Consider the following 24,390-nt stretch of genomic DNA (forward strand, 5'->3'; position numbering starts at 1 on the left):
GGGGCCAGGTGGGGACTGGAAAGATTGGGAGGGGCATCACTTTATAAAGTATATGGTTGTCTACCAACTACACTGTACACCTGAAACTATTACAAAACAACAGTGAATGCCAACTGTAGTTGAATTTTTTGTAAATCAGAACAGATATACCCCAAACTGCACCGTCTGCAAATGCGAGTGGATCCATGCGCGCCCGCAGCACACGGGTTTCCCCTGGGCTCTTGGTAGAGTGAGGCAGCCATCTGCCATCTCACCCCACCGCAGCCACCTGCCAGCAGCCTTCGGCACGGCAAACGTGTGGGAGGGGGTGTGCTCGTGCACAGCGGGGCAAGTGGGGTCACATAGGACTCTTATGTCGAGCTCCCCGGGTGGCTGTCCCGACTATCAGAAATAAGGAACACACTGAATCTTTCTTGTCGACATGCTGCATCAGTAGTAGGGTACGGCTACAGAGAGCAGAACGGCCCCTGCCCTTTCTCCACCAGGAGTCTGGGTGGCCATGGAGACATCCGATAACGACTAGTGTAAGCTAAACTACAGGTGCAAACCCAAGACTGAGGTCTACACAGCTGCCACATGAGCAACGCCCCTTCTAGTCGGCAATGCCAGGGTCTCCTACTGCAATGAAGAGACACATGTCTCTTCTCCTCATGTTGAGTGGCGTCACCAATGGCCGCAGCATGGAATCCCTGCCACTCCCAGGACCCACTCTGCTAAGCAGTGATTCTCACCCCAAAGTGGGCACAGCGCTCCCTGGGGGCCTAAAGTGCAGACAGCTGCCCGCCCCAGGAGTCTGGATTCAGAGGCCCCTACAGGGTTCGATCAGGCTGCCTTTGAAAGGCCCACTGCCTGCGCAGTGCTGAAGCCATTACAGAAACTGGGCCAGAAACCCTGGAACCCCGAGATGGAACCACCAAAGACTCCAATTTTCTGTATCCAGACAAACTAAGAACATAATTTAATTGATATGCTGACAATCATTCCAGAATGTCTCCCAAAAATGCACACACACGCACATATGAACCTTCTCCTGCCTCCGAAGCACATTAGGAGGCAGGCTGTTCTGCAAAGAGAAGAACGCTCAGTCCTCAGACCTGAACTCCACAGGGGCTGTTTCAGTGTCTGTACTACACGCTCCAGGTTAACAAAAAAGTGTATTCATTTAGCGCTCAGTTTTTTAAATATTCGCTGGCATCTTCTAGGCAGCATGAATAAATACCTAAATGTAAGAAATAAGCTAACCCAAGAGCAAAATACTGCCAACAATTCATGATAGAAATAAAACCAACTTCAAAATCTCAGCAAAACCACAGATAAAATGGGGGTTTTTTATAGTGGCCTTCACCTCAACTCCTTGGTTTTCTCTCCCCATTTTTAAATGACAGATAACTTGAAAAAAAAACTGTTTTCACTCAATCTGGTTTTTCTCTTTCACATAATATTGATTTAAAAACAATGTTATCAATAGTCACAAGTGAAAAAAATTCCAGAGCCATAAATCCTACTGGAACCAAGACAGCCAGTTTATGAGCAAAGACCAGAAAATGGCTGTAGAAAGAGACACCAAGCTCTGAGGCAAGGCTGGAACAGCGAGAAAGGAGAGGGGCCAGAAGGAAGAGTGGGAACAGGAAAAATGTTCTCCAAAACTCCGCTGATACTGTTTTTTAATGCAGAAAAGGGAAACTTTATATGAACAACTCTGCAAAGAAATGAATATTGAAACAGCTCAAAAGTGTGGCCAGCACCGAGAGACTTGAAGATACAAGACAGATGATAGATTGATAGACAGATAGACCACTGATAGATAAATCAAACAAGAACTGAATCATTCCTTCCCTCACTAAACTGTCATTATGCAAAGGCCCTGAGGCCTGAGGCAGGAACTGTGTCAGGATACAGGTTAAATAAAACAGGAGCACCTCTTTGAGGTTCTCGAGACCTGGCCTGCAGAGCAACAGACATCTGTCTCTACAACTAGACCCGACGTGTATTACACTGATGCTATGAACCCGTGAGTCGGGTGCAGCGAGGAGGGTGTGAGGAATTCTCCCTGGGAACTGTGATCGGGACAGCCTCACAGAAGAGGTGGGGGTTTTGCAGACTTTGGTCCGAGCAAGTCTCCGGTTTAATCTGTGTGGTCCTCTGCCTGACTCTCAGTACACACGCTTCCTGGGTAAGCCCTTCCTATACACATGTTCCATTCCCACCTACATGCTTATCATTCTCCAGACTGTATCTTGAGACCAAAACCTCCTGCCTGGGCTTCAGAACCTTGGCCAAATTGCCTCCTGGATAACCTACAGCCTCCTCAAATTCAACATGTCTAAATCTAACTCCATTAAGGTTTCCCCTCTCCCCACCCTCAACCCAAACCTCTTCACCCTCTCCAATTTGCTTCCTCAGTGAATGACATAGCCAGCCGACTGGTTGCCGGAAACAAATTGCACATAATCCCAGCCACTAAGCCCTGCCCTTCCACATACATATCTCCCCATCCTCTCCTTCATCCACGGTCTCAGTTGGCCTTATCATCCTGTTTCACTGCATAGTCCTGTCGCCCCACTTACTCCTTCCCAGTGCATCCTTGATGCTCCGTCGGGGTGATGTTCTGTAATGGCTAGGTAGTGACTTTCCTTCTCCGATCAATATTGTCCAAGGGCGTCTCAGCACTGGAGGATAAATTCCACCTCGTGGATGAAGTGGGTTCTCTTGCCCGCCATCCCCTTCCCACTGCCCTGGAAAGAACCCAGAGTGCTGCCCACCGGGGGCTTCGTGCTGGGCCATGACAGACACTCTCCTCTCTGGCCCGAGCACCCTCCCCTTCCCATCGCCTTCCCGGCCTGTGTAACTTCTGCTCAGGGACTCAGGGTTTCAGGGACCTCCCCCCTAGGGCAGCCACCTCCGGATCCTCAGGCTGAGTCCGGTCAGCCTCCCCGGCTCTGAGGCCCTGCACGCGCCTCCACGGGAGCACTGCTGTCACGGGGCAGCCAGTGCCGGACGGCCCGCCTGCCCCCAAGGACTGCACAAAGCCCGTGGGCAAGCCCGTTTTGTTCCTCTTCACATCTCTTATGCCCAGGGCCAAGTCCGTCACACAAGAACTCAACTGTTTGTGGACTATCTTAACTAAATGCCATTCGCTGAGTACCACAAATGTTTCCACTCACAAATGAAGAGTTGAAAACCTCAGAAAACACAGGACCATTTGGCAAACTTTACTCCTCAAATACAAGCTACCAATAACAAAAATCTGCATTCGGAAGTAATAAAATCATGCAGAAAAGCAACCGGTAGAACATGGAAAATCTGGGCCAACCAGTTGGTTTTTTCTCCATTGTACCAAATAACTGATTGGACACTTGTTTAAACCATCACACAGGGTTGGGGACAAAAGTAGGCTTATGGTTGTGGGTAAGGGAGACACGGTTTATCCTTATATTATTATTTATTGCTGCATTGCTATTTTTATTACGACTGTAAACCCCTGTATCACCCGATACTTTTGAGGCAGCTGAGTCCCTGAAGCAGCTATTTCAGCACCGAGCAGGTTACATCGGTGTGCAGCTCGGGCAGGTCTCAGGGCCCCTGTGGGCGGTTCTCTCCAGCGCTTTGTTGTGCCCGACTTCCTGCTGGACGTGGACGCCATCCCAGCGCTTCTCCAAGTGCAGCCCACGGAATGCCTCCGTCTAAGCCCCTGAGGGCCAGCTGCAATTCCAGAACGTTACACCTCACCCCAGATGTCTTAAACCAGACCCTCCAGGGCATGGCCTGGGTTTCTGCACATGAAGAAGGTCCACCCCATAGATATTCATACAAACTAACGCATGACAGCCACTGCCCACCCTTGGGACGGTCCACAGAAGGTATAAAAAAGGATGAGGGAGTGAGGGAGTAGGGGAGGTCCAATGGGAAGAAAGGGCGGTCAGGTCACAGGGACAGCTGCTGTGACAAAGAGACCCAATGGAGTGGTGGTTTGAACAAGAAGAGTTCCTTTCTATGCCACCCAGCAATCTGGACACACTCAGTCTGGGACCGACATGAGCCATCACGGCGTCAGGACCCGTCTGCCTGCGACCGGCCGTCCTTAGCACCCTCCTCTCATCCGCGTGGTCTGAGATGGTGAATCACCTCATCCTCACTGAAACCAGGGAGAAGAGGAGGAGGAGGGCGCACCCGTCGTACCTGTTGCTATTCTAGAACTTGCCCTTACAGCTCCAGCCAGCTATGAAGGAGACTGAGAGGTGTAGTGGGGTTAGGAAGAAGCCCGTGTACCCCACTAAGAATTGGGGTTCTATAGCCATTGAAAGGGGGGATAAAGAGCAGAGATCAACTTATAGTCTCTGTCATCTGGGAGAAAGAGGAAAAACTGGGAGAGGAGGTAGAAAAGAACGAAAAACACAGAATCGGCTGTCAGTTCTTCAAATCACCCTCCAGCCCCAAGCCCCACCCCAGCGCTTCCACTTACAGCCTCATGGCCCTGACTTTCCAGGCTTCTCTAATCAAGGCTGTTGCATTCACTTTTATTCACAATCAGCTAGCCTTGGCCTTGGACACTGACAGTGATTGGAAAATAATCTGCTGCCAGTGTTTCCAATACCATTGGCATAATGGGCTGCAGACACAAGCTGTTCGCCCAAGTTCTCTGCTTTACATTAAAAGTCACAGACTTGAGGATGAATTTTCAACAGCAGTTTCTTCCTTTGTGGTTAGAGATGGCGTTGTTTGATCGGCCCTGCCACGGCACACTTTCTTTATGAACAGGGCCCCTGGAAACCTGGGCAGCGCTGTGGCCCTGGACTTGGAAAATTGAATTTCCATGTGAATCATCACCCTCACTTTCACAGGAAAACCACACTTGGGCGCGTAGCCTGGCTGCTGGAAAAAGCCTGGAATACACAGGGCCAGGCAGCCTCACCGCCATCCTGACACTCGGGCCGCCTTTCCTGCAGAGAGGGAATGGCCGTGGTCTCGTGCCCAGGATCCTGACCTGAGAAGAACACCCCCCCTCGGCCTTCCACGGGCTGAAGATGAACGAAGGGACACGTGCCCTGCAGATCAGACATCAGCTCAGGACTCATTGCTCTCAGACAACAGCCATGATGGATGTACGGAGCAAAGACTAAGTACGATACGGTCCTCAGAGGGCACTACAAAATTAGAGGGTATCTCTAAGCATGAAAATACGCAACATTGCAAAGGGAAAGTCTTCAAAAGAGGCACCAGACCAGTAGATCACTGTCCCATTCAACTGTCATCGCCAACAACAGCTGCAGCTTTCATTTCCCAGAATGGAGGAGAAACTTTAGAAATTGCACCCATGTTTTTAGGAGTCCACAGGTGACCCAACTTTTCTAAGTCTGAGCCTGAGTGTCATCTAGTTAGAACTATAGCCCCGGGGACATTTCAGCGTAGATTCAGGTTCGCAAAGCGAAGTATAACAGACAGCAGAGTTTCAGTCCAAAGCACAGACTCAGACACGGCAGCACGCATCACTGTGGGAGCCCCAACCCCCTCATTTACTCCCAGGAGTCGAGTGGCTTCTCCAAGACAGTGACGTGCGGCCAGACAATCACAGGGGGCCTGGTTCTGGGTGAGTGACGACCCCCTCGTCTGATCAGCTGCTAAATGCCTACATTTTCTAGTCGTCATCTTTTCCTTCTTGGTTGGCGCATTACACAAATTGTGACAAGAGATACAGAAATAGGAACATTCTCAGAAAAAAAAGTTAGACAATATATCTTTTAACATAAACTGAACATTTTTAAATGTGCCTTTTATAACAAATCTAGTGGGAAAACTTAGACACAAAGAGAGACCCAGACTGACTTTCAGACGGCGACGCCCGCCCCCGTCACTAGCACTGACCCCTCTGACGAGGGCTGCTGAGGACCTCCGAGGGCAACTCCAAATGAACGTCAGGCTGCAGGCCACTCCGCCCTGTCTCCAGACAGGCCTCCAGGATTCCCACTCCAGCTCTGAAAGTGGAAGTAGAGGGGGAACCCAGGGCTGTGGGCTGTTATTTCAGATGTGACTCCCTGAGTTTTGTGACGCACCTGCTGGCTCTCCGTGGCAGTTTTTACTTCCTGGAGGACCACTCTTCTGTGACCCCTAGGACCCGCGGCAGCAGCGGCACAAACCAAGCAGCAGGTCCACCTTGTTTCTTGTCACTGTTCCCGCTGACACGTGGTCTGGGAACAGGAAACTGAAAGTCAGGGCAACTTTGCACTGGGACCTGCGAGAAAAGTATGGGAACATCCTCGTGTCCCTGGAAATACAGCCCCATTCTGACGTGTCCACAGGGCGTTGTTTCATGTGACCTGGACTTGGGAAAATCAGGCCGGTTTACTGGGGCATTACAGCAAGGATGGTAAGTATGCCAGCTCTTCTTGGTGTGACGTAATATATCTTACTGAAAAGAACAAATGGAAAATCTATATGAGCAGTTTGCAGCTGTCGGCTCTGATTCCCCACGATGGCTCAGAGTGTTACTGAACAGTTTGGGTGGGAGTTTTTTTTAAGATTTTATTTATTTATTTCTAGAGAGGGAAAGAGAGGGAGAAAGAAAGGAAGAGGAACACCAAAATGTGGTTGCCTCTCACGCGCCCCCTACTGGGGACCTGTCCCGCATCCCAGGCACGTGCCCTGACCGGGAATCCAACCAGCGACCCTTTGATTTGCACTCTAGCGCTCAGTCCTCTGAGCCACACCAGCCAGGGGCTGATCAGTTTTGACCATCTCAGAAAAGTGATTGAAATTTCTGCTCACTCTCCTCTCTGTCTTCACTCTTCCTCAATGTTCTGAGGAAACACACCCCATTTTCAGGCTTCTCCAGACAAGCAGGATGGGGAAAAAGACATCTACCCCAGATGGTTTCTAAACATATTTTATACCGATTTCAACATTTTAGGAAAATAACTGTATGATACTCCAATATGAACAGAAAAAGGAAACATTTCTTCGAAGATGTCTATCTGCCCGTGCCCTACGTATATCCTGTCTTGGACAAAAATTTGCCATTCTTCTCGTGAAACCATTTAGTCATAAAGCTGGAAAGCCAAGCAGACATTGTATTGTAATGAATTTCTCTAAAAAAAAAAAGAGAGAAAGAGGACTTGGGTTCGCAGGGAAGAAAAGATAGGGACACCCTTACCCTCTAAGCTATAGGATCGGAAGGGCAGGCCCACCTGTGAGCTAGTCCATGTTATAGCTCATCACCTGGCACATAACAGGTGCTCAACAAACTTTCCTGTGTGCTAAGTGACTCCTTCCAAAGAGTAATCCCTAGTTCTCTCTTATACGCAAGGCTCTGCCAAAGATCTTTTTAAAGGTACAAGTCCGTGGCTTTTACTCGAGTTTCTCAATGGAACTTTTTCTAAATAGTGTCTTTCTCTTGCACACCAAGGAGTGAGTTTTTACTTGAACCCAAAGGTTCAGCTTAGTAATGGATCCCAAGGGCTATGAAGCCAGATAAACAGGTTCAACTACATGATTCTTCCACCTGTAAAGCATTATAATACTTATTTAGCAAGATTATCTATGCTTCAGTGAAATAATATGCATAAAACCCCAAGGCACCTGACCATAAACAGTCTATTTATGATGACCACATTATTAGTAATATCATTATCATCTAACTGAAACTTTAAAATAATCTTATAGCGTGCCTGATAAGTTAAATAGTATATCTAACTAAGAAATGTTCTTGCTCATAAGCTATATGAACTGGTCTTTTGTACTATATATCCCATAAAAGTTCTCTTACTGATTGTAATGTCCATGGAGAGTAAGTACTAAAGTATGCAATTTCTCTAAAGCTTTCTTAAGTACTATCCATACTCAAAGTCAACAGCCTACCGGTGACCACAAAGAACCACGGAGAAAGTGGCACACATCTGTATACACGTCCTCATCGCAGTAAATGTGGGACTGACCATTCCCTGGCCGAAGTGGACAGACAGGTTGTATGCTCTTCTAGAAGTGGCCATGGCCCATAGATCTACTTTTCACCTTGTGACCTCATTAAAGGAACACATAAAAGTGTAAGAGGCTCAGCAAAGGACGACCATGGGCTCCCCCCTCGAAGAACCTGAGAAGACATCACTACGGCAAACACAGAGAGGGAACGAGGACTGCATGACAAGCATGTCAGAAATGTGCCACCAAATATGAACGGCGGATAAAAACTTGAAAAGGGAAGGGCAGTCGAGTGCCTGAGGCCGTTACCCTCAGCTAGGTAACTGGACTCCACGCGTTGGGAGCAACCTAAAACCAACGAACACTGGCACGTGTATCTCGGTTCGGGAAGTCACAGGTGGAAAGGCGTGCTGTCTCGTGTTCGCTCTCCTTCCGCTCCTGAGCCCACCGACAAGAAGAAGGGGCCATGGCCCCTGCGTGCACTCACGTGCTCCCAGCCAGCTCGGACTCGGAATGACCTCAAACGCGCACTTGATGTCTCTCCTTCTAACGCCAGCTCCATTCAATAGCTATTTCCTTTTGGCCATGTCAGGAGGACCTTAAACAAACGTTAAGCAAAACTGGTACTCACTCACGTTTTTAATTAAATGAAATCATAATCCTTTGTACCCTAGAACCCCATCCATAGTTTGTTTTCTGATTAAATCTTCATTGATTGAATTCATTGAACCCCTCCTCTTCATTTAACAGTGAAAATTTAGTGTTGAAACACCCTAAATTTGTCCATAACTGTACTCATCTTTCTGTCTTACACTCACCTTTCCTAAATCAACCCATTACCAGAGGGAACAGCTTGACCCCCCACCCCTCGCTCCCAAACCTTTGCCATTTGGGCCCATCTTCAGCCCTTCCTCACAGGTGGAGGTGGGGGGCAGGGGGCTGTCTGCACGCTCTGCGGTCTCCGAGCCCAAAACGGCTGGGGTAGGAGGCATCCAGGCACCCATGCCTGAACACCCCCTCCCTACCGAGGCCCTCGAATGGACCAAGGAGGATGGCAGGCAAAGACATAAGCCCCCAACCAGCCCCTAACCACACACACCTGCGTCCCACCCTGTAAAGGCATGAGGATTGAGTCCTTCCAACTTTCGATTCAGAAATTGTAAGTGAGCAACTACCAGTGCCCAGCACTGCTTTGCTTTCGATGATGCAGGCAAAGTGGGGAACAAGCCTCACGAGTGCCTGGCCTCGGGGTGCTTACGTTCTAGAGGGGTCAGCTGCTTGGGGGTAAAAGGGGGTCTGAATGACAGACCTTCCAGCTGATGGACGATAGAGTCTTCCATCTTTCTAAAAGCCCTTCCTTGTCCTCAGTCGAATTTCCAAGCCAAATTTCATCCCTTCCAAGCAAAACGGCACGGCCAGTCTGACCACCAATTACCGACAGGCTTGCTTAACTGCCCGAGTAAGCCGCTGGCCAAAGAAAGCAGGCTGATCCCAAATTACATGGCAAAACACGTGGAGTGACTTTAATCAATTCTTTCAGCCAATTTTAAAGGTATTTATCACAAAGTAACACAGTCTTGCTGAAATATTTCCCCAAACACAAAGGGGGCTTTGTGTCTGAGTCTCCAAGAGAGGCCAGCGGCACCTCCACTCTGTGCCTGTTTTGTGAGTTAAAGTGAAAAAACACAACTCTGAAACTCCAAGCGCTATCTCTTCTGAAGAGAGATTCATCAGCAAGGTAATAACTCCCGGTAGCCACACAAAGAACCCACAGTCTTCAGAAAAACCACATAACAGAGGATGGAATACTGGGAGCAGCCCACGTAATTACTCATGATAGATAACTGCATTAAAAATTAAATATAAATTATTGTGGGCATTATAGTTTTGGCACAGGATGAAAAAAAGTGCTTTATGTTACTTAAAAGTTTCAATAACAGCCTTAAATTTGGCTCTGCCGAAAGTAAGCCTATCCTGAGTAAATATAAAGCATTTATTATTTGAAGTATTGCTTTCAATTCAATCGTAGGCTAAAAAAATGTCTTGAGTTTTCTAAAAGTTGCTATACGGCATTGATCTTTTTACAGAAGTACTAAAAATGAATACAAAGAGGTGAATTTTAAACAGGGTCTTAAGGAAGATTAGTACCTGAAACTCAACGAAACACAAAAATCAACTCCAGATGATTTTTTAATCTAAATACAAAAAAGGGAAAATAAATCTTTTAAAAAATATGTAAGAGAACGTCTTTGTGACCCTGGAGTAGGCCAAGAGTCCTTAAGGAACACAAAAGACACTAACCTTAAAATTAAAAAAAAGATGAATTACATTAAAATCAGGAATTTCTCCTCCTCGCTGTTAAGAGAGTGAAAAGGCAACCCACAGGGTGGAAAAGACGCTCACCGCACACACTCCAACAGAGGACTGATACTCGGTAAGAAGAGGAAAGACGATCCAATAAAAAAGGAGCAAAAGACTCTAATATGCCCTTCACATGAAAAGATGTCCAAAGGCCCGCGAACCTGTGGGAAGGAGCTCAACTTCACTGTCGTTGGGGAAATGTAAACGAGAGCCAGAGCGACCCTCACACTTCCATCTGCACGGCCAGGTTTAAGGGAAGGAGGCTAACACCACCCAGCCCCTAGAGCACTCGGTCTCGCACGCACAGTAGGTGGGACAGTGAACGCGTGTGCACGCACACACACACTTTAGGAAACCACTTGCCAGTCTCTGCTCTGCAGAGGTTTCCAAAGTGTGGTCCCCGGGGAAGCAGCATCAGCACCACCTGGAACTTGCTGGACGTGCAAATCCTTGAGGCCCACCCTGGGCCTCCTGAATCAGAGCCCCTCTGTGTGCGTCCAAGGGGCTGAGGTTTGCCATCACCATCCCCCGCTCACCAACGGTGGCCCTGATTCATGTGGGACCCTGAGAGCCGAGGTGCCAAATAAAGCTAAACAGAGGTGCCCCTGCAACCCCGAAGCTGCCCTCTCAGATACAGGTGAAAGAAATGTGTACTCATGGTCTCCGAAAAGCATCCCAAGAAGGTTCACAGCAGCACCGCTTTTAATAACCCAAAACCGGAAACCAGCTAGATGTCATCAGTGATAGGAGGGATACAAAAGCCGCGGTTCGGCCCCTTGGTAGAGATCTGTATGGTGACGAGGGCGAGCAATCTACCATGGGGCAGAGTAGAGGAAGCTCGCGTGGTAACCCTGAACAGAAGCAGCCGTCACAACGCAGCACATCCCGTGTGTGAAGTGACGGGCAAACCCAACCCTGCAGGTGAAAGTTGGGGGGACAGCCAAGCTGGGGAGAGACCAGTGGGAGGAACTTGCTCGAGGGCTGGAGGGAAGTTTGTGGCTGCCGTGAAGGTTCTGTATCTTGACCCAGGGTTGGTCACACTGCTCAGCATTTTGTGAAAATTCACTGATCTTATAATATTCACTGCAGATTTCCAATGTGGATACTGGTCTATGCCTATTTTCCATGTCAGTGACAGTTTTTTTTTTAATTTGATAAAATAATTATGTTCAAGCTGCATAGGTAAGAATCACTTTAGATTTTAAAAAATTGCATCAAAAATGTTTAGGAGAATAAAGAACAGTGAAGAACATCAAAAATCACACACCCCTCTGGGGAGCCGTGGTCAAGACGGCAGAGATCACACCCAAGGAAAGCTGCCCACTGGCTGGGTGTAGGTTCTAAAACTGTCCCTGGGGCCCGACTGGGCAGCAGAAACCCACCCGTGGGCATAGCTCGTTGGTAAATCTAGGCTTTAATAATTTAAAAGTAAGCACTATGTCTCCATATCCCTTAACTCCACTGAAATTTTCAGCGGTTGTGATCGCATTAATCCGCTCCTCGGCCAGGTTAAGCAGCCAGCGGAGGAGGGACGTGGGAACGGTCAGACGCATTCACCAGCTGACGTTCGCTTCTGACTGAGGTCAGTTCCTTTTTTGCCAGCAGTCAGTGGATTGAAAGGTGATGATGAGTATTGTCTCCTGTCCGTCACCAGCCAATCCTCGTTTGGAGTAGCTTCTGGGCTCCGGTTTGGACAGGAGTTCAGTCTGGTGTTTACCAAAAGCAAGGTTGACCTTGGCCAGTATGTTGCCCGGGGAACTGGGTGTGAGCAATGCACCTATGTTTTTTTCCTCTTAAAAAAATGTTCTCTACTCTAGCTTCCACTTCTTGAAATAATAATTAGCTTGCATGGCTAGAAACTCAGAAAGTACACAGAATTTTAGGTAAAAATCCCTCCCGTCTACGCCTGTCCCCCAGTCATTCTGTGCCCATCCCTGAAGGCCACCAGTGTGCCCGATTTCCTACACACCTTCCCAGGCGTCGACTGTGTAGTGGAAAAACTCTACAGCTACATCTAAACACTTCCATCATGCCCTTCCCTCCTCTCCACACTAACTGTTGTGCATTGAGCATGTCGGCCTCCCAACAGTTAGAAGGGACGGCCTCCTTCTTTTTCCAGCTCCGTCGTTGTGGTCATAGGAGTGAACTAAGGGCCACAACTTAGCCCCGCCCACACGGACGGGTGCCACCACCCACCAAAAGTGCACCGCAGAGAGCTGTCTCGGAGGTGGGCTGGGGTACATGACTGGGAGCATGCGTGCACATCTGAGGGCAACTTCCTTGTTGTTTCTCAGTGCTTGGTTAAACTCTTCAGTTTAAAAAAATCCAGACCCACAGAAATACCGTGAGACTACCACCCTGCACTACTAATAGGATAATATTTATCATAAATGTCTGCAGCATCGCAACTCACTGCCACTGTGCGTGGAGAGAGACATCTTTCCACTGAGTCCTGAGAAAGCAAGATAACCTGGGCATTTAAGGGCATTTTTAAAAAATAAAATTTAAAAATTTTAAGAAACAGCCCAGAGGAAGTCAAGAAATGCAGACTAGGGGCATTAAGAGCCCAGCAATAGGCCACCCACAGCAGCCCCTGTGCGCATTTGGCCCTCAAGCTGAAGCACCAGGGTGGGGGTGGCAAACCCTTTCTTCGCAGGGCCACAGAGTCAGTATTTTAGACTGTAAGGTCCCCGCCACAGGGACTCACCAGCATAGCGGGGAAGCACTCCTAGGGAAGGGACCCAGTGAGCGAGTGGGGCTGTGTCCTGCAGTCTCCGAGGGACTTCTCACAGAGGACGGGCAGGGGCTGGGCCTGGCCCTCGGGCCGCAGCACGCCAGCCTCTGCCCTTCAGGGTGAGGTGACAAGCGCTGCTTTTAAAGGAGGCCAGCCTCTAGACTCAGTCCAAAGGCAAGCGACCACTTTCAGCTCCCTGAGATCAACCACTAGCACCCCTTGCTGGCCTCGGACCTCAGGAAACCGGACAGTCCTTCTCAGGGCTACACTGAGATCCACTGTTCACCCCAAAGCACTCCAGGTTTGCACCGCGTGTCAATGCAAGGCGCCCGCCTTGGCGCTGCCTATGAATGGCCCCGAACGTACCCACAGGTGAGCGGGGCCAGGAGCCCACCTGAAGGCAGGCGCCCATCCAGCCTATGGCTTTGGGTGTGTATATGTGCAGGTATGAAAACACATTATCTCACTTGAGAGAGGACACGTTTTTTGACACTTAAAACTTTTGCACAGCAGAAAGGGTAGCTGAGACTGTCCAAGCAATGGGGTCTATGATTTAAATACGAAAAAATGCCTTCCCACCAGCTTCCTCAATGGCACCTCTGTGGCTGCTTTCTTTTAAGCCGTGTAACTTTCCCTCCTGACTCGGGCTTTCTTTCGCTGGGTTGTTAGTTCCCTGGAGGCAAGGGTTCTGGCAGAGCGCCCTGACTGGCTACAAACCAGCCCCACTGTCAGCGCTCCAGAATCGAGTGGCAACAGCAATGAGTTCCGCTCCTCCAGGGAGTGAAACTGCCCTTTCCATCACTGTTCTTGATCAGCGTCACTCGCCCCCTTCTTCTCACACTTCCCTTCTTCCCTGCCCCAAAAGGGACAGGAATGTCCCTTTTTCTCTTGCTTCAACCCAACCAAAAGTAAAATAATAAAAGGAAGCAAGAGGGTAACAAGACTTTCCTACTGAAAGACCATTTAAGACAGTGACTTACATGACCTTCTGAGACAGCTCTCTGAGAGCAAGGTCATGTATCTAGTGTATTGCAGATCAGAGACGCCCTGGCCCTGTAATAAACCCAGGACACCCATTCATAATAACAATGCCCCAGTGTTTTTTATGCTTTAATCTCGGAAAGGTCCCTTCACTGATACCTCTTATTGGTTTGATATCAGTGTCAACTAAAAGCAATGTATTATGACCATTATGCAATCAGATAGAAGTTTTAAAAATCACTAGTATTCACATCTGACACAGAACACACACAATTTGACCATTGTGATAATAAATCTACTTGTTGAGAGGCTAACACATAGCCAACGGTTTATTGATAAAATCCTCTAATCCCCCTTTCTATCCGTAGATAAAAACGTGGAAACTGAAATAACACACTAAGTATAACAACAAGAAAGTCACGTGGCCCCCGTGATACAGAATACAAACATCCCTCCACGCCTGTTTCCTCCCGTGTCAGGTGGAACTGTGCTGCCCACCTGCCCAAGCGAAGGAGCAAGTTAAAGACTCCATTAGTGGGAGAACCACTCTCCCCAAAGGGCCCCCACACTCTCTGCATAATCTAAAAGATGAATTTCTCGAATCAGCGTTTCAGTCGTGCTGTGGGTTAGAGTAATCAACGCACAATCCGACCCACGGCAGACTACCCGCACATTTCTTTCTTATCTGGAACGAGGTTTTGTTTTGTTACGGGACCATAAAAAAATGCATTAGGCCTTGGTTCACTTGTTAATTCTTGGATAGTTAGAATTTATTTTTTGTCTGTGGAACCTCCTTTCCACACAGCCAACTGGTGGAAGATAGAAGGTTCTGGAAATGTGAGGAGCTGACTCTCAGTTAACGTGGAAGTCTCCAGGCAGAGCCCCTGGGATGTCAGATGCCACGGGAGCACAAGGTAGGGACATCACCACCACAGAACTAAGTGCCTCCCTTGTCCACTGTCTGACTCGCGCCTGGCCCAGCAGTTCTGAAACGCACTGGGCAGGACCCAGCATCCTGCTGACAGCCTGTACACCACATGTCTCTCGGAGAGCCAGCAGGAATCTAATGACGGACAGTTCACAGCTGTTCACGTACTCTGGGGCCAGCAGTCCTGGGCTCCAGCCCTGGGGCATCACTCAATGTTCTGACACCCCCAGGTGGTACCCAGCACCCAGGAGCCTCACTCACTGTAGTTTCTCCCTCACAGTCCTACTTCCCCTGGGAATAAGCTAGCAACTCAATTTCCAAGCTTTCCTTGCAGCGAAGGTATAAATACGTGAGGCAATGTGTCTCTTTTCTCTCGTTGTTTTTAAGGTTTTACTCTTCACTTTGGTCTTCAGCAGTTCTACCATGATGTGTCCACATGTGACTTTCTTTGTAGTTCCTATGCTCAGGATTTCCTGCGCTTCTTGAATCTAAGGATTCAGTCTGGCGAAATTCTAAGCCATTATCGTTTTGAAAATATCTTCTTCCCCCGTTCATTCTCGGAACTAGATTAGGTGCACATCAGACCTGTCATCATGTTCCACATGGGTCTCCCACATCTATCTTTTTACAAACTTAAGCTTGAATGCTATTGACCTGCCTGCCAGTTCACTAGTCCTATGTTCTTTCCAATCAACTTCTAAGTTCAATATATTCTTAATTTCAGGTATTGTACAAGGTTGGGAAAAAGCAGGTCTACAGTTTTTTGCATGGAAAAATATTATAATAATTAGTAAATAATAGTATAAGAATAAACCCTGTGTCCCCCAGACTCGCAACTGCAAACCTACCTTTGCCTCACCCTGTGTTTCCCCATTTTAGGGTATCTACAGGGTCTAGCACAAATAATGCCTTCTTACCACGAAATCTTTTACAACAGACTCATAAGCATGTCATTCTGTAACATAACACTATCACACTCAAGCACATCACGTGACATTTTAGGTGAAATGTTCAAATTAAAACTATAAATTATTGCAACCACATTATTACCCTCCCAACTGTACTTGAGCAGACGTTACTTCTGCTGGGCCCTGTATTTGTTTTATAAATTTCAATTATTTGCTAAAATGATTCATCCTCTTATCCATTTTCCCTCCATTTTGCACATATTAATCATGCGTCTTTTTAACTCCTTGGCTGCTAATTCCAATAGTTGATCATCCACAGGTCTTCTTCTGTCATATGTTGATTTCCTTGATCATCAGTCACGTAGTCTTGCCTGTTTGCACATCTTATAATTTTCCATTCTGCACTAGACATAAAAAACCGCGATGACTCCAGGTGATTTTATCTCCCACCAAAGAGGATTTCTCTTTCTTCTCTTGGTGGATAGGGTGAAGGACTGATCATTTCAGCCCAAGACGGGGCTAAGATGGAAATGAGCCGGGTTTAGTAAGGTTCACGACGCCCCCACTGCTCCTTTATTTCCGTGGCGTGGACGTCCCGGACTTCTACGGAGATGCTGGTGGGGCCTTTGCCTCCTTGGCCCTGGAAGCTTCTGAGAGTCGCAGTTACCCCCTTCAGAGGCTTCCAATTTAGCACTCCCTCCTCACACAGCGCAGCCTCAAAACTGAAATCGTCATCACAGGGACACAGGTCCAGTGTTTGGTCCAGGGCTCTCTCCTCCTGGGATGGGGGGCCAGCCTCTGTTTTCTCACCCCCCCATTCAGAATTGGCCAATGGCCACAGAGGGGTGGAGAAGAGCTGAGCGTCAGCAGATGACCCCAGAAGGTCTCTCTCCTCGGAAGTTTAGTTCATCTAGTCCTCACTGCTTTCCTAGCTCTATGGCGCCTCTAAAAATAGGCTTTTTGTAAATTTATAAATTGGGGTTTTTTCCTAATTACTGTAGCAAGAGCACTGGCCAAGACCTTCACATCCTACCTAAGAGAAGAAGTCCCCCTTTCCTCCTTTGAAACAAATGATATAATTGGTGGCTTGAGGCTCATTAAAAGCCCCCCCATTTTTCATCACAACAGAGGAAACTGGAGCAGAAGGAAGCACAGACGCCTCGGTGGCTGGAGTTTACGGAGCTTTTCAATGTGTTTATTCCATTCTCGGGCCCAAAGAGCGTTTCGCTTTGCATAAGGGCCAGTTCTTCTAGACAGACCAGGTGGACAGAATTTCAATGACAGTTTCTAGTTCAAATTCAATTTAATCCCTTCACTGATGCATGCCGCAAGTCAGAGGGAAGCCGCTGTGACAGAGGAGAGCCATTCTGCCTATCAAGTTCATCCTTACGATTAAGGCACACCGGTGATAAATTATTTAGTTTTTGTCAGGATAATATCAATTCACAAGCCCCCACACCTCCAGTCAAAATAAGCTTCACACTGATACAAGAGAAGAAGAACTGATTGAAAAACAAAAAACCTGGAAAACTAGCCAGATTTATAAGAGATGATCCTATCTACAGAAAGGTGCATGACGTGATGATGGAAAAACTTCCCCACGCCACCCGGCGCCACACTGAGGGTGGCGGGAGACAGGCACCAGAACCCGGCACGTGGGGTGGGGAGCCAGCCGGCGCCAGCAGGGGCGTCCAGACCTCTGGCGTCTCTGGGCCACGCTGGAAGAAGAGGCGTTGCCTCGGGCCACACATCACATAGATTTCGATGACATGTAATCACAAAAAATCTCATAACATGTTAAGAAAATTTGCCATTTTGTGTTGGGCCGCACTCACAGCCATCCTGGGCCACAGGCGGTCTGTGGGCCGCAGCTGGGATGAGGATACGAGAGCCGGGACCCCACTAAGTGCTGCGGGAAGGACTGGCTTCTTCTGTGGCCCTGCCAGCCCTTTAGTCTTAGGAGTCAGTGACCCCAGGGGAGTCTGTCCGTGGCTCTTCTGGTTTAAACGTGTGAAAAGGCCTTGTCCTATGTACACCATGAACTAGGTGACGCTTGTCTTAATTTCCAACTCCTTCCATCTCCGTGGCTACTGACCCTTTACAGAATCCTCCACAACCGCACACCTGGTGCCTTGTTCGCCATAAAACGTGCGTGCCCTCTTTACGGCCTGCTGCCTCCACCTCCCCAGGTCCTCTCTGCCCTGCCCTGCCCCTCTCCACTGCGTTAATGTACCTCTGTTTGTAGAGACAGGCAAAGGGTAATAGAATGGAGACCAAGAAGAGAGGCATTTTAGGTCCTTCTATCTTAACAGGGAGGCGCAGCCCACTCTATATAATGCACAGGGCCCGCACTGGTCAGAGGAACTGGGGAAATGGCTGGTTCCTCATTTCGGGTGAGGGCTGGGAGGAGAATGGTGTCATTAACTGTTCACCACCTCCGGCCCATCCTTTGGAGGTGCCATCTCTATCCTGTCACAGCTGGTGAAAAATTTAAAGGCCACTTTTACTTTTCCAATCAACAGCTAGAGATGATGCAATGAAAAAGCAATTCCTTAATGGACAGGCTAATGCCCTGGCCAGTCGAGGCCTGGGGCCCCCCTACCTGGCACACGAACAGATCATCTCCTTTCTGAAACAACTCTCTCCTTCCCGTCAAAGGGTATGAATTATTTGTCCAAACCATCTCCCACCTGAACGCAATACAAAAGCTCTGTCAGTGTTGAAATGTGGGTGGAGTGCGCCCAATCTAAGGCTGCATAGTTCAGGAGAAAAAAAAAATCAGGTGCCTCATAGAATGAGAGATCAAATGAAACCCAAACACTCTACCTGGCCAAGCATTTCCCGCAGCCAAACACCCATCAGACGGAGCTGGATGGCTTAGACTTGGGGCCAAAGAGGTATTGCTTAAACGTCTTTCAATATTGTTCCCTCAACAAAGGGCCTACTTCCTTATACCTTCATCAAGCAGAGTCCTTTAAAGTTTCAAGGGTTTCAAATGTGTAAGAAGTTTCTTCAATATTTTATAATGGCATAAATATACTTATGACATATTAGTAGACAGTGCGTTTTTTTCAAAACCCAGTATTCATACTCCTAAAATATCCATAATACACAGCACTTCGGTACCTTTCTGCTCATTCAGGTGCATGGCCGTGCACTCTACCGCCTCCCAGACACCCAGAACCAGCTGAATCTCAACAAAGACGTCAAGTGAACCGAGAACGCTTTCCTCTCTCAGCCACTCAGCCAGTCGGCTCTGGTCCTCATTTCAACTTTGGCTATATCCAAACACCTCATCTGCATTTTGAGAGCTGCCTCTACCAAGCACCTACAATCTCCCATCTCCTGCCAGTGCGCAGTGTTAAAACCCTTACCTGTGGCTGCTTCAGCTTATTGATCTGTGTCTCCAAGTCAGTAATACACGGGCTCAGAGAGACCGTGAGTCAAATCAGGCCTCCGCCCACCCAAACATCACACACACAGAAAAGTCCTGCGTGAGAGACTGTAGGGTGGATATTAGTCTTGGCTCCTTTTTCTGGCTTCGAAAAAAAGAATCTACCACAAAATAACAGTGGCCAACTCAGCAGATCAGCACAACTTTAGAAAGCACTTGCCCAACCAATATCTCATTTGATCTTCATGAGAACTTCATGAAGTCAACAAAGCAGGCATTATCCTTATTTTAAAGATGTGAAATCAAGGCCCAGAGAGTCACGGCCTTGCCCCCAGCCCCTCACTGGCACAGTCCCAGGACGTGATGGTTCCCACTCATCACACAGCCTCAGAAAACCCAGATGAATTTTGTCTCTGCACAAAGTACAGGACTTATTAGAGCATTATGATTAGCTATCGCAGGATAAGTATCTCTTGAAATGAAGCCTTCTGAATACAATGCCAAGTTACTAGGAAGCCCTGGCTCCTTCAGACAGGGTCTCCCTTTGTTAAAGTGCTTCAACTCTGCCCCCTCTCACCACGAGTTCGCGCATCTCCGTGTGTTTGCTGCCACACATTGGGAACATGTGACGTGACACTATCCAGACTGCGTGACTCCTCGGCGGGGTCAACCCTGCCCCTGCAGAACTCCGCTCACGCGCCCTATCAGATCCCGCCTTTTCTTACATTTTTCCCATTTTGTTCACCATGGGCTTTTTGCACTAATTTTTATGTTTTAAATGTTTGTATTACAATGCCTTGATTATCAAGTTTCTTTTTTTGGTGCCCCCTTAGATGTTGACCTGGCAAGTGCCACCCTTGCCCCCTCCAAACCCATTTATCGGAAACCCTTTTACTCTCTTTAAAAGCAGATGGGTATCTGGGGTCCAGGCAGGTCTGGCCATGAGGCTGCCCCTGGGGACCGGTCTGCGAGACAGAGCCTCTGTCGGGCTACTTAACTACTTCGATCCTTCCTCACCCGTCACAATCTGGGACTCATGTGCCTGACTTGTAGTGGGTGCTCAAACTGTTTGAGAAGACATACGTGTTCTTTTAAAAGTGCAGTTCCCACTTACAGAAACCCTAGGAGGCACCACACTAGGGGACTTAGCCTATGTTCTCATGCACGATTCTTATGACACCCCCATGACATACGGGGGCCTATCGGTCCCACTCACCTTACAGGTGAGGGAACTGCAGCCTCGGAAGGTTACGTAACTTGCCCAAGGTGCCACAGCTAGGAACTGGTCTCTACATGTCCAGGGTTACGTCACCAGGACACCCTGTCTGCTGCAGGGTTTTTAGAGGAAACAGTCGTCAGAGTTGTTTAAAAGCACTTTCCGCGGGAATGTGTGACAAAAGTGCTATTCTAAAGCACAGTCCATGCACCCTCAGTGACATACTCAACCTCCTGGGGCCTTAAAAATTTAATTCCATCAAAAATCTAGGTAACTGGGTGGGTGTGGAGGTGTGCTGCCTACTCAGATCCTTCTTCAAAGAAAGGCTTGTTGCCCCAGCTGTCAGATCCTTCGGAGTTACCTGAGCTACAACGGGAACCCCACCCAAGGTCATGGCCTCCCAGGGCCCCTCAACACACAAGGACTGAGCAAGGGGACCAGTCAGTTCAGGTCAAAGTCCATTGACTTTAGCGCTCCCCCTGCAGGCTAGAAGGGGTATTATCAGGCCTGTACCAGGGGTGGGGGTCTCCTGGCCAAACCTACTTCTTCCCTGCTCCTTCCACATACATTTTTGAAAAATAGGTTTCTCATTAAACTCCACCCCATGGTACTTCCAGAGAGCTCACTAGATTTAGCATCAGCTGACAAGGGGTGATAATGCCCAGACAGGAAGCTGGTAGGACATCCCAGGAAAGAAAAAACCCTGATATTCACGCACTTGTAACTTGAGTCCAGGGAAGGCAATGCAGGAAGGTGTGGATGGAAGGCTTCCATGTGTGAGAAGTCTCTCCGTCCCAGTGACAGGCAGCTTTGGAGTCCCAGCGGCTTTAAATGCAGAGAGGGAATCGCCGTAAAATAACACTGAAATGTAAGAGCCCGTCTCCCAGGGAGGAGTCGGAAAGAGCCCTCTCCTGGTGGGGTGTGGAGTCCGCTTGGCCAGGTAAGTGTGCTTTTTAAAGGAGTGTGCAACGAGAACACTGAACCTTGGTATTTAAAACCATAAGGATCAATTCTGTAAAACATACATGTTTAGCCACGAAAAGTTCATCTGAATAGCACTTTAGACTCTAACAGTCATAAAAAAAATATATCTCGTGACTTGTGCAAAAATTTCCTTAGTCATTGACAACTGTTTCATGCATAAGTTTCACATATCTGTTTATATATTTTCTCATTTCCACTTAAGGTCAAGGTCAAAAGAAGCTAAGTAAAAGGATGGGGGTGGAAGGCGTACACTGTTCCATGAAAATTTTTGAGCTGATTAAAAATTTACAGAGAACAGAATCCATTCCAGGCACAGTCGTACCGCCCTATCTCCTGCACAAAGGGAGCCTGGCTACTTAGCTCTAAACCCTGCTCTCAGGCTATCTGGTTACCCCTTATCGGGGGCCATTAGTGTCTGATAATAGCAACCAGTGCCTTGTTCGGTCAGCCCTGATTTCCTTAAAGAAAAATCTCCTCCTTGGCATGCGACACACCCCCTGGGTCCCCCGGGGACGGACACCAGGAGCACAGATGCACTCTGAGGTCAGGCGCAGAGAGGCAAGGTCACTCCCCGGCCACCCACAAGCACACCTTGACCACACTCCTGTCACCAGACAGCATTATCTTCTTGCCCCGGGCTTTGCCGAACACAGAGATGGAACAGTATGCAATATTTACTAGGATAATTACAAAATACATTCAATGTCAGAGTCGCTGGGACTGTAAATCTTGTAGCCAAGCCTCTTCCTCGGATAGGTCAGGAAAGGGCAGCCCACAGTCTCCAAGGGCCGAGGGCCGAGGGCCGGGCCAGGCTCACTCCCGTCGTGACAAGCCCCCACATCATGCCGCGCCTCCCACAGCACAACCTACGGTGGAAACTGGAACGATTCAGCCCAACTCGTTCCAGAAATGCCATCTCACCCTTACCGTTGTGTGCTGTGTGGCATTTATAGACATTTTAAAGAGTCACAACTAGATGTGACTAACTGGGATCCATAACCCCCTCCCCCCCCCCGAAAAAAACGATGTCTAGAGGAAAACCCACTTCGAAATTAAAATTCCATGGATATTGGCTTCTGATTTAAAAAGCGTTCTCTTCCCAAGTTCCGTGAACAAGAAAAAAGCATATAGGGCAACAGGAACCCCCACAAGAAGAGCGAAGCTATGACTGGCAGGCAAACTAGAGGCCGCAGAAGGGATGTCACTAGTTCCCGGGTTGCCCGCTGGGACTCAGGCCCTCACTCCACCCGGACACTCGGGAACTGAGGTCTGCCTGTAGCAAACAAGTCGGCCACCCCACCATCGTGTGGGCTCAGGCTTTGACAGCTGTAATCTCTATGGAACCAGACTTTACACACTTGCAGGAGGAAGGAACTAAGTAAATGACCTGAGAGCTAACAGGGAGGGTGCATGCCCCGTGCTCACTTCAACATTAGTCACAACAGCCAAGCTCTGAAAGCAACCCAAGTGCCCACCGATACATGCGTGGGTAAGAAAGCTGTGGCCCATTTACACGGTGGAATACTACATGGCCATAAAAATGAGGTCCTACCATTTACATCATGGCTGGACCTAGAGGGTGGTATGCTGAGTGAAATAAGTCAGAGAAAGACAAATACCACATCATTTCCCTTATATGTTAACTCTAAACAACAATATAAATAAATGAACAGAACAGAAACAGACTCACAGATACAGGGAACAGACTGGTGGCTGCCAGAGAGGGGGCCTGGGGGCTGGGGGCTGGGGAGAGAGGCAGAGGGACTGAGAAGCGTCAGGCAGTAGAACAGTCACAGGGAGGTAAAGCACAGCACAGGGACCACAGTCAGCAGTATTGGAATAACTACACATGGTGCCAAGTCGGTCCTGGAACTATCGGGGGGACACTTTGTAAAACACTATGACTGTCCAAGCACTACACTGTACACCTGAAACCAGTGCATAATACTATTGACTATAAACTGCAATTTTAAAAAATTTTAAAGTCAAAACCACAGGAAGAGGAGAGAGCTTTGGCAGGAGATGCAGAAGGAGCCATACTGCCTCGTATCTTTATCAGGTCAGAGCGTCGGGAAAGCAAACGGCAGAGAGGGCCCTGCTCTCACAGACCTGGGAGAAAGAACCACAGGTAGGAAACAAATCAAGTGGATGAAAGTCAAAGCATTGCTGGCCAGCCCAGGAGGAACGGCAAGACAAACATCCACTATGTATCTGGTTAAGGGAAAAAAAGCAGACCAGACATGAGAAAACAGAAGCTATGATTTGGAGGAAAAACAGGGTGTTCAGGACAAACGGGCAGTGATAAAGAAATAGAAACGTCAGGCAAGATGACAGAGACCCAGAACTGGCATTGCCAACTCAAATACCATGAATTCTTGAGGAGGAAACCAGAAAGGCTGAAAAGAAAGTTTTGACTTAAAATAATTTACAAAAATGTCAGGGGATTCAAAGGACACCTGAGTACGTGGGAGGAAAAGGTTTATTCACCACATTTCAACCCAAATTGATGAGAGGAGCCCCAACCAAGATGTTCTGACAACCTGGCAATCACATGAGTGGAGAAAATGGCATTTAAGCATTTAGGCAGAGGGAGAAATGCAAAGTGAAAAGAAGTTACTTAAAATAAAACAAAAATTAAAGCAACTTCAGATGTTCCTTTCATAATACTGAAAACTAAAAAAAAAAAAAAATGTGCCCTGACTGGTGTAGCTCAGTGGATTGAGTGTGAGCCTTTGAACCAAAGGATCCAGGTTCAATTCCCAGTCAGGGCACATGCCTGGGCTGCAGGCCAGTTCCCAGCAGGGGACGCATGAGAGGCAACCATACATTGACATTTCTCTACCCCTCTCCTTTCCTTCTCTTCTAAAGATAAATAAAATCTTTTTTTTAAATACAACTAATGTTTTGCCTAAACCTAAACTAAAAAAAAAGTTAAGAGATACATACCAAATGATCAAAAGATGACTCAAAAAA

This window comes from Sturnira hondurensis, unplaced genomic scaffold (assembly GCF_014824575.4).
Source record: "Sturnira hondurensis isolate 20B ecotype Veracruz unplaced genomic scaffold, ASM1482457v3 Scaffold0002640, whole genome shotgun sequence".
Classification (NCBI taxonomy): Eukaryota; Metazoa; Chordata; class Mammalia; order Chiroptera; family Phyllostomidae; genus Sturnira; species Sturnira hondurensis.